This window comes from Melanaphis sacchari, unplaced genomic scaffold, assembly GCF_002803265.2.
Source record: "Melanaphis sacchari strain LSU unplaced genomic scaffold, SCAv2.0 Contig108_pilon_pilon, whole genome shotgun sequence".
In the NCBI taxonomy this organism is placed as follows: domain Eukaryota; kingdom Metazoa; phylum Arthropoda; class Insecta; order Hemiptera; family Aphididae; genus Melanaphis; species Melanaphis sacchari.
The window spans coordinates 85,809-99,666 of record NW_020270415.1 but is presented as its reverse complement, the minus strand read 5'-3'; positions in this window follow the sequence as shown (position 1 = coordinate 99,666).

Genomic DNA, 13,858 nt, shown 5'->3' with positions numbered 1-13,858 from the left:
AAATAATAGTAAAGAAATACTTTGTATAAAGCCATGTAGGTAGAAAAAATAAAAATTTAAATATTATGTTTATATATTAATTATATTATTATTATCATTATTTCTATAAGATATGCGCCATACACGAGGAAGGTAATATATTTTTTTTTTACTTAAACAGAATCAATAATGACTACAATATATTTGTTAGTAAAATTATTTTCATTTTATAAATATTATAATTGCATAACAAAACAGCTGTAGAACAAATGATGCATGATACCGAGTTGGAAAAAGAAAATAATCACTTCATTTAATTACATAATGTAAACCGTTTCATAAATTTGTTGAACGAATATATTAGTTAAATATATTATATATTATTATGAATTATAATCATTACGGCAATCACACAAATCATATATTATGATCAGTGATCACATTTTTTTTCAAACCGCGGTCATTATAATTCGGTTTTGATAAACTTTACTTTTATGTGCCAATTAATAATATTTTATCATTAAGTCCGTTGTTATAAAAAAAAAAAAAAACCATAATTACAAAATAACATGTACTTACCAACGTTTGAAAATTAACACTGTAGTTAAAACACCGTGAGTCCGCAGTTAATTGATGAACGAGAATAGAAAACGAACGCCCCCGACATGTATAATTAATTCACACCTGTAACACTACAATGCATGTGCAGTTAAATGTATGATGTGCAATGATAACTTACAATCAATGGTTTTACAGTTGAATGATACAGCATACCAGGTAACTGCAGTTAAAGTCAGTTTTTTTTTTTTTAAGTGCGGTTTTCAAATCCTATAATCTTAAAGATACCTATAATCTATAAATATTAAATAGTATATACAGTAAAAAAAACTAATGAACATACAGTTAAGTAAATTGTAGGTACATCTATATATGAAAATATAATGTCTTAAATTAGCTCAACATTTTAAAATAAAATAAATAAGAAATATATTTCAGTTTTTATCAATACTCAATACTTATTACTTAATAGCTTTTAAACAATAAATTTACCTACCTTAAATATGTACTAAATTTATCCCGTATTTTTTGTATTAATAGATGATATTTTAGAAAGTAGAGAGTACCTACATAAAATGTTTATTACAGATTTTTTATATTGGTAACCGTTATATTTCATTTATGATAAATTTGTATCACACAAAACAAACACATTCGCATGCCGCTAAAAACTATAATTACTTAGATGAATATTATATTATATACATACTTTAATTTTAAACACAATTTAACGAATAATTATGAAAAATACAAAATAGTTTATGCTTATAAATTAATCATTAATTTAATAAATTATTAGTATTATTTTTAAGTGCGTTTTTATTCATTTTTTATAGAAAAATAAATAGCTTATTAAACAATAAACCCAGACAGTGAATTTGTTTTAAAAATTTTCTATGATAGAATAAATAGATCACAGAGTATTATTTCATTAATGTTGATATCTTATCGTGAACAATTTCAATTTTTTTAGGAATATGCAACTTATTGGTTCTAACGCTCTAAAATCAACTTAAAAAATCTGTTTATTGTAATTAAGTACAAAATATTTATAAAAAATATAAGACTGGTTTTCAAGATCAGGAAAGTTAAGCAATAATTTGCTAATCCAACCATGTGAATATTTCTAATTTTAATTAATAATTTATTATTTTGTGTACCGTATTATTTAATCGATCGAAATCAAAATTTAAAATTATAATTAGATTAATAAAAAATATGTTGAGAATAAAAAAAAAAACTAATAATTTTATACTCAACAATTCATTTAACATAATAAAATTATACGAGTATACGACACACGCAAACAATTTTTTTCCTCTATAGCACGTGTCTACATTGCCTTTTTGTCAATCTTACCTCTAAGATTAAGTTTTATTATTTGCGGTTATTTAGATTTGTTTTAAATTAGTTGACAAATCTGATTAGTGTGCAGACTAATAATAATTGTGTTGTATAGGTGTGCATGCATTTCTTGCGGAATTCTGTTGATATAATATCTATAGTAGGTTGTAGGTGTTATTATGTGTATAGTGGAACTTTCAAACATCGACTCTCGACAACGTCTGATTTTCGCAATGCTATAATAATGCAATTATTAATCAACTCGTTGAATTTCGATATTTTGGCCTCGGGTCCGGTCGTCGATAAATCATTGGGAGAAAAATCGTTCACCGACGTTATATAGGTGACTTTCCGCATACCCATCGGTATCTAATATTATTACATTTTTATGCGTCGGACTGGCACACTACAACAAACCATTGCAAACCATAAACGTATATAATATATTAGTATAACATATAGGTGGATATAATATCATCGTATATAATATTATATATTATAATATAGTGCGACCGGACGACAAGCACACTGCTGCACTGCACACGTCGCACATGCGATTGTATTAAAATATAATATAGGTACGAACTGTATCTCCGGCGTCTGATAAATCATAATCGTACATCGCATTTTACTACAACGCTGCAAGAAAACGCCACGGTTATACCTGTCCGATATACGATATGGGTACATATTATGAGAGATCATTTCCGGTGTGAAAAGTTGCACTGGCACTGCGCGCTTGGATGGTCCACGCGTGAACAGGCGTTAGGAAATCGGTATGTTCATTATACCGGCGCAATAAACAATAAAGTAATGTAACGCGTATGCTCGACCAATAAATCGGCAATGATAATAAAAAAAAAAAGCGACGCGAAATCATATATAACATATAATATGTATTATGTGAGTATATGCAACATAATAATATATTGTATTCTGTTTGATATCATAATATTACGCTTTGTGGAAAATAACAGACTCGAAATTTAATGTGAATTTATCAGTGCTGTGCATTATCTAGATACAAATACATATAATTTATCTTATACAAATAAAAATAGTTTAAAACATCTATTTATTTATCTATATTTAAATAAAACGGTTATCCAAGAAACCAAAATAAAATATACCAAAATAATTTTTGTGATAATTTTTTTTTTTTTTTTGAGGTGTTAACTTTTTTAAACTATAGGCAAATAGTCTATTTATTCTACTTTAATTTTATGTTCACTATCGTGTTTACTGTTTAACTAAACCTAGTTATTTTGTAATGTCTTTTTCATTGTCTATAAACACAGATGCAGGGTATACCCTATTTTAATTATATTTAAAACATGAGAATTTTTAACGAGTGAAATAACTTAAACTTATGTATAACATATGCTATTAATTATTATATTTATGGCAAAATATAAGTATTGAATTATCTAATATCTTGTGTAGATAATTTTTTGGTTATCTTTGCACAACACTAAATATAATAAATTTATGAAAAAGCTCTACCCATCCGCTACTGTGGCTTTTTCGGACCACACAAGAAAGACATGATTTAATTAAGTAATATTAGTTTGTGTTGTGGTAATTAATGTTATTGTAAACGTCCCTTATCTCGTGCAAATTATCATTTTCGATTTATTATTGTTTTACTCATCAGTCATCACACGCCTTAACTTTACTGCAATGTCGTATTACCATACTTCTTAATCTATCGTTATCGTCCGCGTTCGAATATTTTCTTTACAAATTCGTCGATTGAACAAAATAATTTTCTAGATTCTTTCGAGTGAATATATTTTGAACACACAATATAATTACATTTAAGCCAAATTATGTCTGTCTGATTATACAATCTTTGTTATAGTGGATAATCAGATTTAAATGATTTCATAGTAAACAGTAATCAGCTCACGCCGACCCCCATCCAAGTTAGATGCCTGCACGAAGCAGGCTACGACGACACCCAGGATATGTGGGTGACAAAAATGAAATAGAAAGTACGAAAATACGAAAATACATAATATTTAATTATACGATATGATATTCTTAAACGAGTCTTATGTTTTTTACACAAATCGATTCTTTTAGTAGCTAAAATTCATTATTTCGAATATAAATTAACATAGAAAATATTTTGCGTACAATACATTTTTGTATTCTAACGAATTCATATTATAGTTATGTAAAAAAAAAAATATTTTTAAAAAACGTAAATGTATTCTCACCAGTATTTATTGTTGAAAGAATCGCCCCGCATAAATGTTGTAGGTACTTCCATAGGGTATAACAATATTTTTGATTAAAATTTAAAACTGCTCCAATAACCCCGTTTAACGGTACGTGTATCATATTTTCGATTTCGCACACTCCACATCGTTTGTAATGATGGTCTCCTCAATTACTCATGTGCGGTTCTCAGCCTCTCAAGCACCTATCGTTTATTTTTTTCAACTAGAGTGCATGCATAACATCCCGCGACCGCAGTCGGTACAGCCGATAAATCATCGCTGTGGAGTGTAGATATTAGTTGTAATTTAAAATAACCAAACAAAACCAGTCCTCTGGTTAATTGGTCATATATATTATATATATATATATACATAATAGTGTACACGGAGACCCGGATATATATACTCTTACAGGTGTCTGACTGCGTGAGAACACACGGTCTCCGCGCGAATGATATTTTAACGACCTGTTGGGTGTTGTATTGAAATTGAAAATAATCAATACAACATCGGATCGTGTAATATTATGCACTGTCATAAACCACGCTGCAGTGCTCGGCGCTGTTGCATAATATAATGCAGTTGACGCGCGGGAAATGCGCTTCCGACGCATTATGGAGAGCTCGTGCGCCGTTGCTGCGATTGTGTGTGTATACGTGTGTGCTTATCGCATATATATATTCGTGATATTAAAATCACCCTCTTAAATCAAATTGTTTTCTTGAACGTTGAAATTTCCACAACCGCTGCTAAAACATATGATTAAAATTCAACATTACCCAGCTCTACACTGGTTATAATACTCGCATAAGTAATGTATAGACAGTGTGCACAGTTAAAATATAATTTCATATCGAATAAATTTCACTACTTTATTTAACTTGAGAAACAAATTTAATAAATTATAATCAAATCCAGTATTTTCATGATAACACACTGCAGTTGTATTAAAGTATATTTCAACTCGCAACAAATTGGTACTATACAATATACTAAGATTATGCTATATAATATCTGATGTACCTATGCTACTCTACCTATGAGTAGGTGCATTGTACATGGTGCATCATACATAACGATTTAGTTGAAGAGTTAAAATATTGTGGCCATGCGCCCATACATTATAATAATAACTATTAAAAAGATACTTACGAATCGATAAAATAATTACATTTATTACAAATACTACTAATAAATAGTAGGTATACAATAAATAAATTTAAACTATACATTTTTTTTCCTAATAATATTATAATATATATTATAATTATTAAACTATTAGAAATAAGTAAAGGAATAAAACACGAAAACAAATATTTAAATAATCAATATAGCTACATTATGCCAGTATACTGTTTACAATTGCTTATACGCTATTTTTTCAAACTAATAAATATATTTTTTAATTTAACATACGTGTATACAAGTATATTTCATACTGTGAAGCTTACTTGAGCTAATTAAATTATGTTAAAACACCGAGGTCACAACTCACAACTCTCGCAGTTTACCAACCGACTAATTATTGTTCTACATCGCGATTGTTAGAAGGTTGTATCTAGTTTTAAAATGTTGCAATGCATAATAAATTATAAATATTTTCAATATACTTTATAATCAATAAATTACATGCAATATGTTAGCAGTCAATAATAACATGTATACCTACCTAGGTATGAGTGCTTGTCGGTTATTTTTCACACTATAGATTATATAATTTTATGGTAAATGCTTTCTAAGAACCCGATAGTTAACTTCAAAAGTTTCATAATTATATTTTTTTTAATAATTAAATTAGTAACAAACCTGTTGAACATTTATAAACAACCTGCAGGTATAAAACATCTATATAATACGATAAAATGTAATAATATTTTGATATTGTTAATTAAATAAGGAAGTTTTGCTAAGCAACAAACAAAATTAGGACATTTTATTTACTTAAATAATAACTAATTAATATAATTAAATTATTATAATTGATGGATATACTAAAAACAGTCGTCTCCAATGAAATAGTAGATTGCAACTGAAGCAGTCTGATAATTCGCGTTCCGTTTAAAACACTTCTCTTCTAAAATAACTGTCAAGTAGTTTCTTTCAAAGTACACCTACTTAACAACAGCCGTAGGTGTGATTTAAATTTCATTACCTATACAAATGTTAATAGATATTTTATCAACGTAGATATTTAACGATGCGACGTTGTTTAAAAGGGAATATATCAATTTGTCAATTGTTCTCAATTTTTACACTAGGTACCAAGTAAAAAAAACTTCTACATTGATTAATCCCAAAAATATTTTATTTTACATTTTTCTTATTTTAAAGTAGGTATCTGAAAAAATTTATGAAACAATTATAATAAAATTACCGTTTGTAATGACCGTTTCCCGAAAAGATGTAGTTTTTAATTTTTACTTACTATATATTTTACTGTCATATCAGCTATAACTGATTTTATATTTTAAACATGCAAATATCTAGTCCTTAAAACTTTTAAAATAATTTTTTTTACTATTATTCTAGTCTTCCATCACACATATTACATAAATTACTAATTCTCATTGAAACATCACATATGATTTACGATTAAAAATATATGATCACATTATTTTCTATAAGTACACTCGTATAAAGAAAAATACAGATTTTAAAAGTTATGACATGTAAATTATACATCTGGTAATTTTTTAATAAACTTAATTTTATTTATGCAAACAACGATCATTATTTTATTTATTTTTAAAACGAATATTTACAATCTGTATGAAAAAAAATACAAATTACAATTTACAGGACTTCAAAGGGTTTTTACTATGTTTCTCCATCCAATTATATGTTAAGAAGATTGTGTGAATAATTACGATCTAAGCGGCAGGAAGATCACGTGAAAGAGTGAGAGAAATTTTATTTGATATTAGGAGATTTGAATGGGCTTAAGTGTTGGAGTGGAATTTTTTATAGTAGATGGGAACAAATACAGAGAGAGAGTAGACATTTCGAGATGATTAAAAATAGTTTTGTTGCTAACGTACCACGGACCTTTGATTAATAAACGTAAATTTGAAGACTAGAAAGATTGAAATAATTTCAAACTTGAGATTTTAGTCGATCCCAAGATTTGTATAAGTTATCACAAAATGAATTATTTGTTTATAAAATATAATTTTATTATTGAGTGAGATGTTGGAGCAAAGAAAGTGTCTTTAACTATGAAATTTTAATTTTAAGTATATATTCATTTTAGTTTTTATGTGAGTATCCCAAGTTAGACGTTTATCGGAGTAAATGCCTAAGTATTTAAATTAATTGACAATAATTATTAAAAATAATTAGGTATTATTTTATTACTCAATGTTAGTAGGGGTCTGACTTTAGAAAGCAACATAATTTTGTGCTGCCATCTAGTTTTTGATTTAGAAACACAGATGTTTTTACTAAAAAATCATATTGTTTTCGTATGTAGATGGCGCGTAAAAAACCCACGACGATAAGATTATAACAATGTTCGCTTTGTTTTGGACTTAATATATTTTATTTATTTATTGTGCAATACACACGTTTAATAATATAATATAAATAATTATATGTAGTATTTATGTATTCATTGAATATTATAAATAATAATTACTGTATAGTAACGTTTAAAAATCACAATAATGAAATTGGAAATCAAAAATCCTTATTATACATTAATTATTATTAATGACAAGCCATTAAATATATGAGTAATGTATTTTAAGCAGTATTGTAATAAACGTAATAATAATATGAAGGTTAAATATCATAAGTCTCAATTTAATCTTAAAGACCATTTTAATTAAAAATAGATCTACATACTATTTAATAATCTGTCGATTGATAATAAGACAATAACAACATAATGTCGTCCTTAACGTCCGAAACAAATGGGTTGTAATTGAAAAAAATTAATTTAATTTTTAATGCGTACTTAAATATAATCCAAAGTAAATATAGATGCAAACGTATTTCCATACGCTGTACATACGATTGTAATAGACGATGCATTGTCGTTAAAATTATGATTATAATGACTATAATGGCTTAATAGTTAATTATGTAATTAACCACTGTCGCTGTATCTATTATTTTGATTAACTCATTTTGTATTTCGTCGTTAATTTTTATCATCACTGTTACACGTAATTATTATTACTATATCACTTTTCCTTTTTTTATTTAATTCAATTTCAGTGTAATTCGATGAATCCCGAACGCTATTAAAATGAAAATATTTTATGATTTATAATATTTCTATTATAAAAACGATCTGAAAAAAAAATGATATATAGGTAATTATAATAACTGAAACCTGATTATTTTATGCGACCATTCACAAATATTAATGACATAGACATAAAACGCAATGACTTTCGTTTAAATTTTTAAAAATGTGCAAGCACGTGTATATATACGTGAATTTAATAAAGTAATATAGAAAATAAATTAAAATAATACGCTTGAAAACTGATAAGTATAACTAATTACGTTTGAAAAAATATATGTTTTAATTTTAAAATTGTACATGTTACACATGAATATTACACTACGTATAATGTATATATCATAGTTATACCATATATTTTTATGTTATTTATAATATTGTTTTTCTAATTTTTCCAAATTTTATTTCACAATAATAAATTATCTACCTACATTGAATATATTATTTACATAAGTATAAATATATAGTCACTTAGTCGTTTAATATTTTTATCTTAAAATAAATTAATAACAAAATTAATTAGTCGATATTTAGGCAAGGCATTCATTATTACGTAATAGCATTGATTTTAGTATATTCTTAAATCAATATTAATAGCAGTAGTAATTATTATTTAAAATAACCAAATACAATATTATAAGGTATAAAACACTTTTAGGCCAAAATGAACCTTTGATCAGTGACTTTTCGGCCTTTCTGTCATAACCATTTTTAGCCAATACACTATTTTGATCGTAAAGTTGTATTATTAATTGATCGTCAAAATGATATACGTACAGTAGACTTTCAATAATTCGAAGTTGACGGGACTTTTGAAAAATTTCGAATTACCGAGAATTCGAATTGCTGAGAAATTCTAAATAACGAAAAGCAAAAAAATAAATAAATAAAATTACTGAGAGTTAAGAAAAAAAATTATATTTTTATTATTGTACATGCATAATTATTAAATATTTTAGGAAATTAGGAAGTATTAAAGTGATTTATTGTTTTTAAAATGTAAATTAAACTATGTATATAATTATACTATATAAATTAAATTATTATTAACAGACAATTAATAAATAAAATGCTTACGATAAGGTTCTTCTGGTTCTTACGATAATAATTCCATAGTTGTAGAAAATAATAAGCTAAATTTCTACACGATTGTATAGTAAATTATTGACAAAAAGAATATAAGAAATACATTTGGTGAATAAATTTCGAATTGTCACAACTCACGTGTTAATAGCCAGTTTTTCCAAAATTTAATTTCGAATTACCACGAGATTTTCAAGAGAACGATCATTTACTTCGAATTACCGAAAGTTTCGAATTATTGAAAGTTTGAATTATCGTGAGTCAACTGTATAACTTGTTTTAAATCCAGAAATTTACGTTAGATATGAGATTATCATCTTCTTAAAATATTATACCTGTCTATGGTATATAAAGAATTTTCTGTTATGCCACATAAGTACTCGTGTTAAAAATTCACCGATATTTATTTAAATAATTGTAAGTATACTTATATATTAAGCATACCAATTTTATATTTATTTTATCTTTTTCGTAGGTATAATTTTACACGAGTAAATAACCAAAAATATACTGGCCAAAAATAGTTATTACAGGTAGCTGAAAAAAAAATAGTTCATTTCAACCGAAAATGGTTTCATCCCAACATAGGATCAACGATTTATAATGATTATAAAATTGAAAATTGAAAAATCATGAATCTAATGGCCTTAATTTCCTACATAGCACGCCGTCAATTAATACGTAATATTTTGTCATAAATACCGAATACCGATTATTTGGTATGTGTCATACTATATGACATCTCAAATATCTCTTAACCCACATGACGTTATCTTGACAGCTGATTTAGATAAATATAATCAGTGTCAAAAGTGAATATTAACAATAGTTTTAGACTTTGATGATTGCTTATAGTTAGCTTTATTAATTATATTATTATTTACTCAACTAGGTTATTTACTATTGTAATAACCTTTCCAATCGACTTAAAAATGAATCCGTTAAATTGAAATAAAAAAATTATTTTAATATTTTTTATTTAATCATGTACATGGTTTTAAACACAGTTAATAATTTCATCGTGTTTTCCAATAACAACAATTATAGGTGCATACTATATGATAATGCTTTTTAAAAGTAAAATCGTATCTAAAAGTTTTTTACTTGATAAAACAATAAGCAGATGTCAACCATAATCTCGAGAGGTAGAAAAAAATATTCTAAAAATATGAAAGTAATAAGAAAAAATCCAAGTAGAGATTAAATAAAATTAGCATGAATTAAAAGTGCATTTCAATGAGTATTAAATAAATCAATTATTATTTTAAATATTAACAACTATTTTTAAGAAATTGAAACAAATACGTACCCTGTCGTACCTATACTATATTATAATATATAAAATACCTAACCTACAACAATGAGCAAACCAATCTCCTCTCACCGTCAGCTCATAAATATTTTAAAATACAGTAATTATTATTTTATCATTTGAAAGTGTATCTAATTTCCTTCTATTTTCCTTTTTTAAATGTTCGTTTTTTCTGTCTCCGCTGCACAGAAATTAAAACCGTATCAAAACAGCCACATTATTAAACTTTTAGGACTGATCACCGGGTCTTTCAGGTCTTCAATCTTCCACCGCCACGATAGTGGCTGAGGAAAGCTGAGCGGCTGAGGGCGAGTGAACGTGATGGGCTGAGGGAGTAAGAATGGCGGTAGTGGCTGAGGAAGGCAGAGAGTTCTGTACATACCTTTTTATACTACCACTCTTATATCCAAAATTTAGTGACTGCTTAGGCTTCTAGCCAATAAAATAAAATGAATAAAACAAAAAAAGTGAGATAATTGAAACAAACCCATAAAGACATATTAGAAATTGCACACAATTAGTTGATCGGACCTCTCGCTATTTATTTAGTATATCAAATACAAAACACCAAAAGTTTCCGTAACCTGATATGAACTAGCACTAAGTTTTGCTCTTAGTTACTTAATAATTAACTAATAATTCATTAATAAGTGACAAGTTTTATAAACAACGTGTACATAAATTAACGTAATTTTAGATAAAACTAAAGTCCAAGGTCGGATAAAAAATTAACGGTCTGACAGATTATTTTTCGGTTGAAGAAATTTTTCTTGAAAATTTAAATCACGTTATGGATGTAATATTTTGTTAAAATTAAAACTGATTTGGTAAACTTATAATACTAACTCTATTATACTGATATTTATTAACCACTGTATAATCGTGACGAATATCAACTAATTATTATAAATTTATTAGTAAAACGAATTCATATTTAACAGTATATTAGAAAACTATTTTGTTTGACCCCACACTCAATATGAGAAATGCGTGCACGTTTAGTAAAATCATATGTGTGGTGTTACTTTTAATTTAATATGAATTGAATTAATACAAAAGTTAAATCCAAGAATACTGTCTAAAACATCTTGTAGGCTATTATTAATATTTTAATTATATTAAACGTGATATAACACAAGAAAATTTAACAATATTACAACTATAGGATTTTATTTAAATCTGTGAAAAATCCAATTTTTGATACCTCATTTAACTGATTAATATACATACATTGTTGTGGTGCATTTTAAATAACTTTAATTTTTTTATCATTTTAATGATTGAAATATTTAAAAAAATTTAAAAATGTTAAAAAGATGATAATTTTTTTTTTTTTTGTAAATGTTACGAGTAACATATCTAAATTAAAATTTGAACGAATAATTTCCAAGTTATCAAACTTTGTGTACAAACTTTATTTCAAAATTCATAATTTGAATACATTCCTTATTAAAGAATAAAACGGGGATTAGCATGCTTGTTAAGTACTCCGAAATATATTATTAAACATGCATATTTTGTTTATTAATATTGTATGATATTATTTAATTATTTTTCATAATATTTTATTTATTGTTGTGAATTGTTTTATTATATTCGAGGAATCTCGTGTCATGTAACGTAATAGTCTATCCATGACGCCGTACTATCATATATTTATGATACCTATGTACAACCTACGTTGTTAAAAACGAATCGATATTGGAAAAATGAACCAAATATAATTACTTACAACATCTATACAACGAAAGAGGTTTTAAATGATGCATAAGAACACTTCATAGTTTTCCATTGAAAAAAAAAATAATAGCAAATCCATGACGTTGTAATATCATATTTTTTATGATATGTAATGTTTTTTAAAAAAAATGGATGAAAAATGAACCGAATAGAAATAAAATAAATAAATAATTAATCAGACTAATTGGAGTGATATAGTAGTTACCTTCAATAAATAGCTATGATTTTCAATTTATATTGTTTATTAATTACTCATGTATAGTTAATAAAAATAATTTCATATGAAATAAAAAACAATTTTTCGTTGTTATATGTTTATAATTATATTTATGCCTATACGAAAGTCAATGCAAATTCCAATTTTAAATGTTAAATAATATTATAAATTACGTCAATACGAATTAATTTATCATACATAAAAATAACAAAGTATTAATGAATTAACAGCTATTAAAATATTGTTGTACGATCCTTAAGAGTTTATAGTCTTTCAAAGTTGCAAAAACAATAGATTTTACTTTCAAATTATAAAAATTTAGATATTCACAAAAATGTATTACAGGTTGCAATATTCTACGCTATAAGTTGGTCAATTTTTTTACCAAATATGTTTTACTGCAGCGTAACTGCAATCTTATTATTACTCGTATTCGTACCTATATTTTATTTATAAAAACGAAAATTTATTGATGTCAGCCTTATTTTTACACTATTATTATCCTACAATCCTACATAATTTATAATTATTTAATTTTTTTTTTTTATATATTTTAATATTATAGAAATAAACTAATAACAATAATACACTATATTAAACGGACGAGCATATTATATATTAATAGAATCAGAGGAAGAGTAAAAATTATAATTAAATATGTAAATAAAATCACCTAACATCGTACAGTAGTTAAATATGTACAGTGTACGTCTATTGGTAAAATCGTCGTAGATATGACAGTGATACGCCGTATCTATTTACCCCAACTTTTACTATTTGATAAGCAAAATTTGTAAGAAAAAAAAATACAGTTAGCCCTCTTCACTCGATGAATGGCATGGAGTATACACAGATTCTAATTAAATTTATTACTAATGAGAATAAATAAATTACTATATAATAATAAAATATGATATTAATTAAATAGTACAATTTTATTTAAAATCTATTATTTTATATCTCGAGCTATTTCTTACTAGGTATATTTATCATTTTTTTCTAAACTAATAACTTACTATATATATTTTTTTTAATTATTTAGTTTTACATACTGTTGTGCGCAGGCAGGAAGTTTTGAAATTTTTATGTTTGCATAAACTTTTATATTGTAATTATCATTACGTACTTACGCCAAGTGAGTAGTGACATTT